Here is a 14,697-nt window from a genome sequence, read left to right on the forward strand (position 1 = left end):
TAACAAATTTTTGATTCAGAAAATGTAAATTAAATACAAAGATAAGCAAACTAGAAACAACAATGTAAAAAAAACTGTCTATCCGAATTGCATCTCGTGAATAATCTGCAACAGGAATATCCTAAAGTCAAAACCCCGATTGTGGGTTATATAAACACTGACTATCGTCAGAAGTCGTACGACCCAAAAGAAACATGATAAAATGTAGACGAACAACGGTGAAATTAAAGTACAATAATAAGATATACAACTTCAACAAACGCACCTATTATCTATAACGACAGACAGCCTTGTATTTTGTGAAGAAGAGACTGGATATATATATTTTATGTCTTTTAAATTTAATTTCAGGGGACCTTTTTGAGAAAATAGGCGAGATGTTTTTTGACAAAATTAAACCCAGGTTCGTTAGTTTTCCTGAGATACCGAGTATCAGCTTCAAGCTGTAGAATAACGTATGAGTTGAGAAATATATACTCCATACATTTACGTCGGTGAAAACAAAATATAATTTTCAGATTAAAAATGTCTCGTTTGTCATAGATTCTGGTATTGAGATGACTGATGTTGTCTAGAAATTATGTAGAGGAAGCTGTATTTTCAGTTTCTTTGGTCTATTTGTTTTAACAAATGTCTTAAGGAACCTCGACTCATATGGAAATATGGAAAGGTTGACACTTAGAAATAAGTTACATGTTAATAAGCAAACTTAATTAAATACCATTGTATTTATATTACCAAAATAAAACACCTCAACTTTGCTTTTCTTATTGATAATCAATCCCAAAAAAAAACTAAGGCCGTGTTCAAATTGACCTAAACTCAGTGTTGTGTTACTGTAACTCACATGTAATTTATGTGACGTATAAAATTTTCTGACGTCAGACACTCAAATCAATGAATGTGTTCGTAGATAGTTGATGTTTTTGTGTTCTGTTAAATTGTTCCTTTTAAAATTGTTATACGATGATGACTGATGTACCCATATTTTGACTATTTTATTTATTGTGTCTGTTTATTTAACGCATCAATGTAAATATAACGAAATTTGATGAGACTGTCATTAAAGTGAGAGGGTTAGCGCTGTAAAACCAGGTTTAATCCACCATTTTCTACATTTGAAAATGCCTGTACCAAGTCAGGAATATGACAGTTCTTGTCCATTCGTTTTTGATACGTTTTGTTATTTGATTTTACCGTTGATTATGGACTTTCCGAATTGATTTTCCTCTAAGTTCAGTATTTTTGTGATTTTTTTATTAATTTTTTTTCACACGTAAACTAAACGCAATTACTTTCCCATTGATAACACTCAATGTTTACATGTAGTGTAAATCATGTTTAGTCTACATGCAGTCGATAGTCAATGTAGGCCTTCTGTAGGTTAAGTGTACATAAAACTAGGCATTTATAACAATAAGTTTACCATCTATATTTAAGGATGAAACAATTTTTGAATAAAATTGATATTTATAACAATTATTAATAAAGTTTTTTACAGTAATATTTGTCTAAACTTTGACTAAAATATAATAATTTGTTATAGAAAAAACTTTCGGTAGCTTTATTAGCCCCTTATCAAGACTAAAAGAAACATCATTGCTGAACACATAATTCATTTGAAAAGGTCTTCCCGAATCGACTAGACGTACACGGAAATATTTGCCACTGGTCTTTACTTAAACAAGAATTCTCCTTAGAGACGAAATACCATTCTCACCAAACAGAAAAGATGATATGCAGTGATCCTTATCATCTCAATCCTTTTTATTCGTCTGTACGCACGCTGCTGCAGCCTCCGTTTTCTAATGCGTAATCAAGCATCTTTAGTATCTTTAAACTACTACAAATCATCAAAATTGCTTTCATAAAGGTTCAAAAAAGGCGGTGGATATATTTTTTTTCTGATCGAGTCAGACTTTTTTTCGCGCGAACGTTTTTATTCCGTTTTTTCAATGCTAGCAATCAATTTGTTCTAATATTTAACACTTTTATGATTGGGGAAATTCCAGAATAAATTGTGTTCATCTGTATGACCAGAATTGTTTTTTTATCAAATTGGAGGTCATAATATTTCTCAAGGAAAAATCCATCCCCCCTTTTTTTTGAAGTCAAATGGTCGTTTCCTGACTGCTAGAAAAGTTGTCCGAAAATTTTGCATTCAGTTCTACATTAAAATGACATATAGTTTAAAAGTTTGTACAAATCTCAGGAACAGGTAATTGCACAAGGTGTATAGATGTGAACAAATTTAATGTGAAACCAGTGTACATTACATTAAACTAATTGTAAACATGTTTACTGTACATGACATTTGGTGTGAACACGGTCTAACCAAAATGCATCTAAAATTGGAGCAATTTAGATCAATAATCTTTTGAAATGAGGACTTTCAAGTTTATCACTACTATTTTGCCTTGTTCTGTAGTGAGGACAAGACATTGTGTATAGTCGTCATAATACATGTTCGATATCTTCGACAGATCATTTTTAAGCACTTTATAATAGTTGCCATCATCTGATATGACAGTTAGCTTATTTCCATTCATAATATACAAACAGTTATTTATATCTGTTGTCAAAGCTGATATTATTTCCTGACTGTTAACTCGAAATTCCCACAATACATTTAGACGTCTTTCATCTAAACAAATTATGGAAATTCCTGAAATACTAATGTACATTTTTTCACGAACTAATAAATGAACCGTAACTGAAGTAGCATGGTCTTGGAGGTCAGGTAAGGCGATTTTATTCTTTAAATTTGCCCATATATCCAATTCTTTCAAGTATAATTTCTGAGAGCTCTTTTCAACGATATATAAAGAATTAGCCCAAATGGATAAGGCGCATGCACTCTTTGTAGGCAAATCTCTTGTTAAACTAGTGGTAAAACATCCGTCAACGCTGATGTCCAAGAATGTTATGAAACTCTCAAACATGACAGCTATTCTACAAAATGTTCTGTTTTCGCTAACCTTAGCCAATGCAGAAATCACTTCGTTTTCTGTAAATATTGAAAATTCGTCAACCATCTTCACATAAGATCGAAAGGAATGATACAAGATAATCTTGCATTTCGTAATATCAGCACAGATGATGAAATTTGATAAGGTAATGCATTTATCAATCTTGAATTGATAAGATGTTGGTAGTTGAAACGTAGTTTGCATTGACGCTTCTATCAATGTTGCGTGCGCATTTCCTTGGTCTGTAAGAAATAATAAAAAAAATCTTTAGTGTAAAGACACTTAAGTTATTCGATACTTAAATATTAGAAATTAATAACTAATGAATATCTTCTGTATAGTTGAAAGGTTAAGTTTAAGTATTAAACATGCTTACTTTGAAATTCTTACACAACTCCTTTATCAAAACTTAAATAAAGATTATAAACGTTCACATTAAGGACAATGTTTTACAAAACATTAGATTAAGGAAAGTGCAAATACATGTATTTTTGTAAATGGAATGTAAATCTTCGACAAGCAATCACAAAAGTTCCACCCAAAACAGATTAGCTGAGAGATACACGCAGCATTAATTTGCTTATCATCCCCTTGCAACGTTTTTTGAGGAAATAATCCTGAAATGGGCAGCAATCTTATCAAACAGATGAAGTCGGGTACTCCTGTTAACGTTCAGGCGTGTTTTGTCTTGTAATTGTATAACACAAAAATATTTTAAACATCATCTTGACTCAGATTCTATTATTTTGTATAGATTTGGGCTACATATAATTGCTTTGATATATACAATAAATGTGTCAAATTAAATACTTTTCTAATATTGCGTATGTTACAGTAAATAGGTGAAATTAGGAATAACATGTAATAACTGTAATTCCTGATGATACTTATTAAAAGATTAGTGATTTCTCTTTAAACAAGTGATCATCATACACTGTACATTTTTGTTATAGTGGTATTAGCTTCCATATATTAAACTAGAGGCTCTTAAGAGCCTGTGTCGCTCACCTTGGTCTATGTGCATATTAAACGAAGGACACAGATGGATTCATGACAAAATTGTGTTTTGTTGATGGTGATGTGTTTGTAGATCTTACTTTACTGAACATTTTTGCTACTTACAATTTTCTCTATCTGTACTTGGCCCTTAAGTTACAGAGGAAAATATTTTGTAAAATAATACCAAAATTTACCAAATTGATGAAAATTGTTAAAAATTGACTCTGAAGGGCATAACTCCTCCAGTGGTCAACTGATCATTTTGGTCATTTATCTTTATCTTATTTATTTTTGTAGATCGTACTTTGCTGAACATTATTGCTGTTTACAGTTTATCTCTATCTATAATAGTATTCAAGATAATAACCAAAAACAGCAAAATTTCCTTAAAAATTATCAATTTGTGGACAGCAACCCAACAACCAGTTGTCAAATTCATCTGAAAATTTCAGGACAGATACATATTGACCTGATAAACATTTTAACTCCCATGTAAAATTTGCTCTAAATGCTTTCACATTTGGTTTCAGAGTTATAAGCCAAAATCTACATTTTACCCTATGTTCTATTTTTAGCCATGGTGGCCATCTTGGTTGGTTGGCTGGGTCACCGCACACATTTTTTGAACAAGATATCCTAAAAATGATTGTGGACAAGTTTGGTTAAATTTGGCCCAGTAGTTTCAGAGGAGAAGATTTTTGAAAAAAATAACAAAAATTTACGAAAAAATGGTAAAAAATTACTATAAAGGGCATTGACTCCTTAAGGGGTCAACTGACCATGTTGGTCATGTTGACTTATTTGTAGATCTTACTTTTCTGAACATAATTCCTGTTTTCAGTTTATATCTATAATAACATTCAAAATAATAACCGTAAACGGAAAAAATTTTCCTTAATATCATCAATGCAGGGGCAACAACCCTACAACCGGTTGCCCGATAGATGTTGACTTGATAAACAATATGCTCTAAACGCTTTGGTTTCAGAGTTATAAGCCCAAATATACATGTTACCCTATGTTCTATGTTTAGCCATGGCGGCCATCTTGGTTGGTTTGGCGGGTCACCGGACACAATTTTAAAACTAAATACCCAATGATGATTGTGGACAAGTATGGTTAAATTTGGCCCTGTAGTTTCAGAGAAGATTTTTGTAAAAGTAAACGTTGACGGATGACGACGAATGCCAAAAATTGACTATAAAGGGCAATAACTTCTTAAGGGTCAACTGACCTTTTTGGTCATGTCGACTTATTTGTGGATCTTACTTTGCTGAACATTATTGCTGTTTACAGTTTATCTCCATCTACTAATAATATTCAAGAAAGTATTCAAAAACAGCAAAATTTCCTTCAAAATTTCCAATTCAAGGGCAGCAACCACACAACCAGTTGTCGGATTCATCTGAAAACTTCAGGGCAGATAGATCTTGATCATTTAACCATTTAACCCATGTCTGAATTACTCTTAATGCTTTGGTTTCAGAGTTATAAGACAAAATCTTCATTTAACCCCTATGTTCTAGTTTTAGCCATGGCGGCCATCTTGGTTGGTTGGCAGGGTCACCGCACACATCTTTTCAACAAGATACCTCGATGATGATTATGGCCAAGTATGGTTAAATTTGGACCAGTAGTTTTAGAGGATAAGATTTTTGTAAAAGATAAGAAAAAATTACGAAAAATTGGTAAAAAATTACTATGAAGGGCAATAACTCCCTAAGGGATCAACTGACTATTTTAGTCATGTTAACTTATTTGTAGATCTTACTTTGCTGAACATTATTGCTGTTTACAGTTTATCTCCATCTATAATACTATTCAACATAATAGCCAAAAAAACGGTATAATCTCCTTAAATTGCCAATTCAGGGGCAGCAATCAAACAACCAGTTGTCCGATTCGTCTGAAAATTTGAGAGCAGATAAATCTTTACCTGATAAACAATTTACCCCATGTCTGATTTGCCCTAAATGCTTTGATTTCAGAGTTATAAGCCAAAATCTACATTTTACCGCTATGTTCTATTTTTAGCCATGGCGGCCATCTTGGTTGGTTGGCCGGGTCACACCACTCATTTTTTAAACTTGATACCCAAATGATGTTTGTGGCAAAGTTTTGTTTAATTTGGCCCAGTAGTTTCAGAGGAGAAGATTTTTGTAAAAACTGACGACGGAAGACGACGGACAACGACGGACGACAAGTGATGAGAATAGCTCACTTGGCCCTGTAGGCAAGGTGAGCTAAAAAGGAGAGATGTTTAGTGGATACATGCACACCACTTGCTTTGTCAAACCTAAACTCCTACTAGGACCCTTTCCTTTGTTAATTCTGTGAATATAGACAATTCAAAGTTTGAAGGTCTTGAAAAAACATTAAAAAAGTAAAACACAGAAATATGACAAGTCGACTCTTATCGACAGTAATTAGGTCTTTCCACTTATTTGTGGAAATGTTATGGTATTTGTTCCGATTATTAGGTCTATCCACTTTTCCTTGGACAGTACTTTTGTATTTGTTCTGAATATTAGGTCTTTTCATTTTTCTGTGGAAAGACCTTTTGCTGTTGTTGTTTTTTTTGGGTTTTTTTTTCTTCCGCTATTTTTTTTTTCTTTCCCTGTATTTGTGTTTTCAAATATGTCGCTTAGATTTGTCTGCACAAACACTGTGTTCCTTGTGCACATTTGAAATTATATGCATTTAGTGATATTACTTATTAACTATTCATATGCATAAAATTAAAGACCTTAGGGGTTTTGATTTGAGATTCTTGGTATATGATTTGAAATTGAGGTCACGGTCATATGTTAATTTAACGTTTTCGATTTTACCTTCGCTTTGAATTCATATTTTTTTTTTATCTTTAAGCCATATGACTTTGTGCATTAGGTAATAAGCCACATGATTTTAAAAAATAAGACCGGTAGAGACCTTGTATAAAACCGGGAGTGGCTATTTTGTTAAAAAGTATATAGCACAATATTCCTTTGAAGGAAGTGTCAAAATAACTTTCAAATTATACCGGAAGTAACCAAACCGTTTAGAATAAATATGTTTTTGACACTGCCTTCAAATTGACACTAGAAATTACATTTTAAACCAAGTTTTAATATTTTCATATAAAAAATAATTCTAAGTAGCGGAAAGATCTTCAGAGAACAATTGGCTTTTAATTTTAATTTTTTTTTTTTGTCTTACTTTTTTTTTCTTGGTTGAATTGTTTGAGATTTAAGATTTTTGGTTTATAATATCGTGAGGCTAATACGCTTTTGAAACTAACACGGCGAAACAAAATCTTTGCTGTGTAATAATTATCTCCCTGAACACTGTTTTTTCTTGTGTGTACTTCTCCTTCACCACCATGAAAAATTGATTTTATCAAATTGTACGTTATATCCTCAGGATTGTTTGATTATTTTTTACCGAAGCTGTATAGAGATACCATATGAGAGTAATTTCCCCTTATGTATTTGATATATCGGTCAAGGTCAAAGGTCAAGGTGATATTCTAAATTTTATTTGACTAATTTTGTCTCCTTTTTTAAAATTCGATAAGATATCGACATCATTTTTACTCAATTGTTACTTGTGACAGGTTATTGCATACACATTTTGGTTGAAAAGGTACATCGACATGTAAAGGGTGTTTTCTCCCCTCTTATATTTAATATTACACATATGATGTTATAATTCATTAACTATATATAATTAAAACCTATGGTATTTTGATTTGAGGTCCTTGGTTGATGACATTGAAACTTATCACTAAAGACCAGTAATGACTTTTGATAAACTGTAAGTGGCCAATTATCCCCTGTTTTACATGCACAAGTTAATAGAAACTTTATATTTGTGGAATCAGTGGGAAAGACGATATCATATGAGACCGGAAATCACATTTTCTTTATCGAAAGTAGCTAATTATCTCCCTTATTTTACTCAAAAGTATATACAAGAGTGCACACGCTGAAATGTCTCGCCTTCTATACTAATCATTGATATTATGTTGATAGTCCTAAGTATAAAGCTTAGTTTTATTACAACTGTCTCATAAACTTAACATTAAAAGATAATTAAACAAAGACCAATGAACCTTGAAAATGAGGTCAAGGTCAGATGAACCATGCCAGGCAGACATGTACAGCTAACACTGCTTCTATACAACATATATAGTTGACCCATTACTTATAGTTTAAGAAAAATAGACCAAAACACAAAAACTTAACACTGTGCAATGAACCGTGAAAATGAGGTCACCGTCAAATAAAACCTGCGCGACTGACATAAAGATCATAAAATATTTCCATACACCAAATATAGTTGACCTATGGCATACAGTATTAGATAAAAAGACCAAAACTCAAAAACTTAACTTTGACCACTGAACCATGAAAATGAGGTCAAGGTCAGATGACATCTGCCCGCTAGACATGAACACCTTACCATCATTCCATACAACAAATATAGTAGACCTTTTGCATATAGTATGAGAAAAATAAACCAAAACACAAAAATTTAACTATAACCACTGAACCATGAAAATGAGGTCAAGGTCAGATGACACCTGCCAGTTGGACATGTACACCTTACAGTCCTTCCATACACCGAATATACTAGCCCTATTGCATATAGTATCTGAGATATGGACTTGACCACCAAAACTTAACTTTGATCACTGATCCATGAAATGAGGTCGAGGTCAAGTGAAAACTGTCTGACAGACACGAGGACCTTGCAAGGTACGCACATACCAAATACAGTTATCCTATTACTTAAAATAAGAGAGAATTCAACATAACAAAAAATTTGAACTTTTTTTTCAAGTGGTCATTGAACCATGAAAATGAGGTCAAGGACATTGGACATGTGACTGACGGAAACTTCATAACATGAAGCATCTATATACAAAGTATGAAGCATCCAGGTCTTCCACCTTCTGAAATATAAAGCTTTTAAGAAGTGAGCTAACACCGCCGCCGCCGCTGGATCACTATTCCTATGTCGAACTTTCTGCAACAAAAGTTGCAGGCTCGACAATAAATATGAACCATTTTTTTATCACATCAGTATAAAGAAACTTATGAATGGATGCCAATTTTAAACCGGAACTAGCTTCAAGTTAGTAAATATCTTTAAAAAAAAACATATAAATCAGTGAATACCTATAATCACTGAAACTATCAGTAAATATGTATTTACTTATTAATTGATTATTTTAAAACTACATGAAAAAGCGTAATTACAACAGATTATGTGGTGTATGAACTTCCTGCTTACTTAAGGTACACCATAACAAAATGACAAAAAATCTTTGATCTATATAATGTTTTTTTTTTCTTTTACAAATTGTGCCTTGGATGGAGAGCTGTCTCATTGGCACTCATACCAAATCTTCTTACATATAAAAATGGCTGTATTTACATCTCAAAATATATTCAGAGTACACATTTACCTTCCAGTTGCAATAATTTTAAAGTCTGGCATCAACTTGATATATAAAAATTAATTATATTTATTTGTTTCAGAAAGAACAATTTGGTTTTTTTTTAATATTATTTTGCTCCGCAGTTCCTGCGGAAGGTGTAAGAATGAACCAGATTGGGATACATCTTTGAGATGCTGAGGTAGCAACTGTATTGTAATGTATTGATTGTCCTTGATTGACATGGACAACTAAAGGACAATAGATATCAACCAACCTAACAAGGTGAGTTAAAGGGTGAAACTGAATGGACGGTATCAAATGCGATTCAGGTGTTTGTTTGTTTTTACATCAACAGCTTGAACGAAAAAATGGCCCATTAAAATCCATCCAAAAATGTTCATTTTGAAACACAAAATGCATTTATTTGTTAATTATCTAGTGGATGCCAGGCCATAAAACTTTTCTAACTACATGTACACAAGTCCTGTTATTCGGTAGTGTTTGGTGTATATACAGTCATTTGTTGTTAATTTTAAATGATGAATCTATCATAACTAGCTCTTAACGACTAACTGAAGTAGTTTATCTGTGTTAAGTATTACTTAAAATAAATCTGTATGTTATCTGGGGTAGTTAGTTTTCAACCTCTGAAAATGTGAAGTCTTCAATAAATATTCAAATATGATTTTTTAATTCTTTTTTAACTTTTGAAAACCCTCCCACAACAAGCAATCAAATAAGAATCTAAATCCTAAACATAAATTAAATGATGCTTTATAGCTAGCCGATACATTTGTTTAAGACAAACAAATTGTTGTTAGGATCGTAATGCCATGTGCAAAACATTTTCGGTATTCATGTGCTTAAGGGACAGCGCGTCATCTAAGTTCTGTTTGCCTTTTTTTCATTCTTGAAAAAAAATGTGGCGTAATGTGAAGATTACAAATGAGATAAAAATAATACCAAACTTAAAGGAAAACTCAAGTCGGGAAGACATTTATAAGGTTAAATCAGAAACGCAAACACATCAAACGAATGGAAATCAAATTTTTAAGGTTGAAATAGTGGAATCCTGATTAACATGATTTTTTTTATATATAATGAGGCGTTCACACATGTGCCGATTATGGCTACCGTTTGAGAATACAACAATAATACACGAAAAGTTCAAAAGTTGAAATACTATCGTCATTGATCGGGGATGTCCTTACATTGTCTAAATGCAGTCGTATACATTCGTACGATTCCTGACGATCGGGAATAGTCTGAAGAGGTCGATCAAGCACCCAAAAATTAGGTGGGTCCCGTTACCTTCGGGAAAGTCAGATTACAATCACGACTATATCGTGACAGATTCTGATGTATTGTTATAATTTTCTGTGTTATCTAGACATTGTCCTCTGAAACGTGCATGATCTGGAGATATGTTTTTTTGCTAAAATTGAGAATGGAAATGGGAATGTGTCAAAGGGACAATAACCCGACCATAGACCAGACAACAGCTAGAGGTACTGTTTTCATATTTCCCGATTAACTCCAGATTGCATCCACATCTTGCCGAATGTCGTTTAGTGCCATGCAAAAAATGCAAATCGGATTGAGAACGGGATAATGGGGATACATTGGGTTTGAAACAGCTGAAAATGGACACTGCTTGCACAATACATTATTGTTATCATGATTCAATAAATGTGTTTATAAATTTAGAATTTCCAGCCACGATTCACAGGACCTTAATCAGACTTTTGATAATTCTTGATCGGGAATTGCACTGTAAATGACGGCAATAAAACTCGTGTATGTGTGACCTCAGCTAAAAAAATCTTCGTGAACCCCCTTTCCCTTCCTAAAAAAAGATACTTTATTTGAGAAATTCATTATGTGTTGTTGTGGTTCTTTTGACTTCAGATAAACCACTTGTGCACAGAAATAAAATTAAAAAAACACATTAAACATGTTAAATTCTACCGAAAGTTCTTTCAACATTACATAACGAGTTTTATGTGATCACCCCTAGTTTTTGATGGGGTTTGTGTTTTTTATTCTTTAGTTTTCTATGTTGTGTCATGTGTACTATTGTTTGTCTGTTTGCTCTTTCAGTTTTTAGCCATGGCGTTGTCAGTTTATTTTCGATTTATGAGTTTGACCGTCCCTCTGATATCTTTAGTCCCTCGTTTATGTCGTATACAAAAAAATATGAGAGAAATCAATGCATCAATCATTCCATTCGTAATATATCCAAATCTACAAGTATGTAAAAAGCTATTATTCGATATATAATATTGAGAATTCCCGGGTGTGTCTGTACCTCTATTTCATTTAATAATGGACTACACATTTTAAAGAACGTAAACCCAACTAAGTAGAGAATTACACTCAAACAAATCAATAAGGTGTGCCAAAAGTTTTGGAAGTCATCTATACCTTTGTATAGAAAAAAAAAGAGTAGAATTTAAAGTTTTGTGAACAGTAAATTTAAAAAAAAAATTTATAAAATAAAAGGAATACTTACAGCGACTAACTGAGACTTGTGAATCATAGTAAGGTCTATAATGACAGTGTTCGGTATCATCAGTAACTTCTATTGTGTCGATTTTCAACACTAAGGTTTCATAGGGTGAAGTCGTTTTCTTAACTGAAAATTCTAGATTTTGAAGTTTTCTTGTCGCCTTAAGCTTCACACCATGTTGTAAAGCTGTCATAATGCTACTTTCTGTAACTTTGTCTCCTGGTTTATATCCAATATATACAGAAAAGTTAACCTTAATACTACCTTGACTGAAATCAAAAAATATTGTTTTTGAATTCGTGCTTTTAAAGGAAAGCTTTTTTTTTCAATGTTTGGCAAAAAATGGGAAACGAGACTGATCTATGCGACGTCTTTTATAAAAGGATTGTACATGCTGTAATTTTGGAAATACATAAATTTGGCAACGAATTGATGTGACCTACTAGTATCTAGATTGAATTTCGAATGAGAAATGTTTCAACTGAAGGTTGTTTTGTATAAAGTAAATAAAACAGTGTATTTTTATGCAAAATAAACACAATTGAAGTAAACCGGTTTTAAAATGTTAATGGTTAGCATTTAAAAAATAATTAGTGTTTCTTGTTATCTTTAATGTTATATTCTTACATTTCATATTTAGAAATTTCCGTGATATTGTGATTCGTAATAAAAATTGACATTTAAGTGTATAAGTGATATTTGTATACACTACAGAACGCCCAAACAAGCCACTTTCCGGCATGTTTAGAATAAAAGTTACAAACATGTATTCTTTCATTTTCAAATATGACCAGGTGTGTGTTCTTTGGGTGAATTAAACTCCTCAACTAAGCGTATTTTAATTTTCACCGCTGCGCTATATGCTACTGCTTAAATTCAATTATTGAATACCTTATTTGGCAAATTTTGGTTTCGATAAATGGCGTGTTTGGAATCTGGATCTTCAACATTTCAGTCAACTGAAAAAAATATGCATGACTATGGTAGAAATGTATACGTTGTAATACACAATTGATGGTAAGCATTAATGAACTAAACTCTGAACACAATCGTTTGTGTATTGTTATAAATCACATCTTACAACGATATTCAGTAAATACCTTTCTTAAAAGTTGTCAATTTGTCGAATCAACCGTTATCTTCATTAAAGCATTTCGCTTCATAACAAAGATTTACCTAAGTATATACTATAGGTATATCCAGGATAAACGTACAACTTAAATGATATCATTGAAGTTTGGATGAGCATGTTCATCACTGAAGGAGGCCTTTTTATAGTTGTAGCAACTAACAGTTTCTCATAATTTGAGGAAGGATAACAGAGAGAGTTTAAAAGTCAAATTGTCAACCGCATTAAACGGAACGTTATTCACTTAAAACTCCTATTTTTAATTTGTACTCTCCATAATATGCTTCATTACAAATGAAAACGATAAGACCAATGACGAGTTATCCTGTCAAAATATATTATACCTGGTCAATGAACGATTCTTCAAATTCTTTGTACTGTACACTGTATAAGTTGTTCAAATCATCGTTCCATTCGCAGTCAACACATACAGAACAATCAAATTTACCTGCCATATTCAGTTAAAATGTCATTTACTAGCACTATTCAATAAAATATCAACCAACACATTTCTATAGTCAGATGACATTGTCTATGTATATCTACTGAGATATGCAAATTAATGCTCATTTCGACATTTCGCATGCAGTGTGAAGAATAAAATGTTGATACATCTTCACTATGATCACTGTTTATTGAAATGCTAGTACATTAACACAAAATTAAAAAAGGAGACATGCATGGAAGTCTGTTATGGTCATGTGTACAGTTGGGTACAGACCAAGCACTACATGAAGACAGGCGAAAAAAAGTTAGCTCAACGTTAACTCCGAAATTTCAGTAGACATAAAAACTTCGTGTTTACCTCCACTTCAACGCAAAAACGGCGTGTCTTCTAATTTCGTATGTACTTCCCTGTTAATGTTACTGTTTGTATCCTAGATACAATGACCTAACATATCTCATGATAACGTATATCAAAAGGACCAACTATCCATCTTCGATTGACATAATGGCGATTACAGTTTATGACATAACATCTCTCTTGTTAATTGAAAACTATTGTTAATGTCTGTGTCATTTTGATCTCTTGTGGACAGTTGTTTCATTGGCAATCAAACCATATCTTCTTTTTTATATACTCATCTTATATAAGCACTAACGGGTTATTCATCCAAGAACTGTAAAACATACAAGACTCTTTGTTTACATTCGTGAGAGGATGTTTAGATTCAGAAGATCTGGCAAACACATTAGTGAAGTTAGGGCTGAGTTGATACGGTCAGAAAATGTTCAAGTTTTCATACAACGTTTCAATCAGAGTGTATATATTACTGTTTTACAATAAACCCTATACAGATACTGTTAAAGGAATTGCATCTAGAATATTTTGACGAAACAACTCGTAATGACCGAGATCTATCTGCAGGAGGGATTGCAAAATTACTTACTAAACTTTCCAGATACCTGTCAGCGAGACAACAATAAAGAGAGCACGCGATCGTTTTGGATGGTAAATTATCCGACCCAATATTGCCAGATGGTCATGTAAAGTGAACAAACCAGAAAGGTGAATTATGCGTCGGAAGGTAAAATAACCAAAGAGACTTTGATAATATTTCTTTTATAATGTACACATTTAGTTAACGCGAATAGTAAACGCCCGTTTACCTTCAAGTGCACGTCAATAAACTCATCATAGATACCAGGATTAAAATTTGATATT

At 32.6% G+C, this 14,697-nt stretch overlaps 1 long non-coding RNA gene across 1 annotated transcript; it reads right to left on the reverse strand.

The window, feature by feature from the left end:
- Window positions 1-2,236: 2,236 nt before the first annotated feature.
- LOC143078245 (uncharacterized) lies at window positions 2,237-14,089 on the reverse strand. The gene is made up of 4 exons (XR_012979130.1): window positions 13,376-14,089; window positions 12,794-12,861; window positions 11,906-12,171; window positions 2,237-3,211 (listed from the first exon to the last, which is right to left on the reverse strand). It is a non-coding gene; the product is annotated as an uncharacterized LOC143078245 (long non-coding RNA).
- Window positions 14,090-14,697: the final 608 nt, after the last annotated feature.

Source organism: Mytilus galloprovincialis, chromosome 6, assembly GCF_965363235.1.
Source record: "Mytilus galloprovincialis chromosome 6, xbMytGall1.hap1.1, whole genome shotgun sequence".
Taxonomy (NCBI): domain Eukaryota; kingdom Metazoa; phylum Mollusca; class Bivalvia; order Mytilida; family Mytilidae; genus Mytilus; species Mytilus galloprovincialis.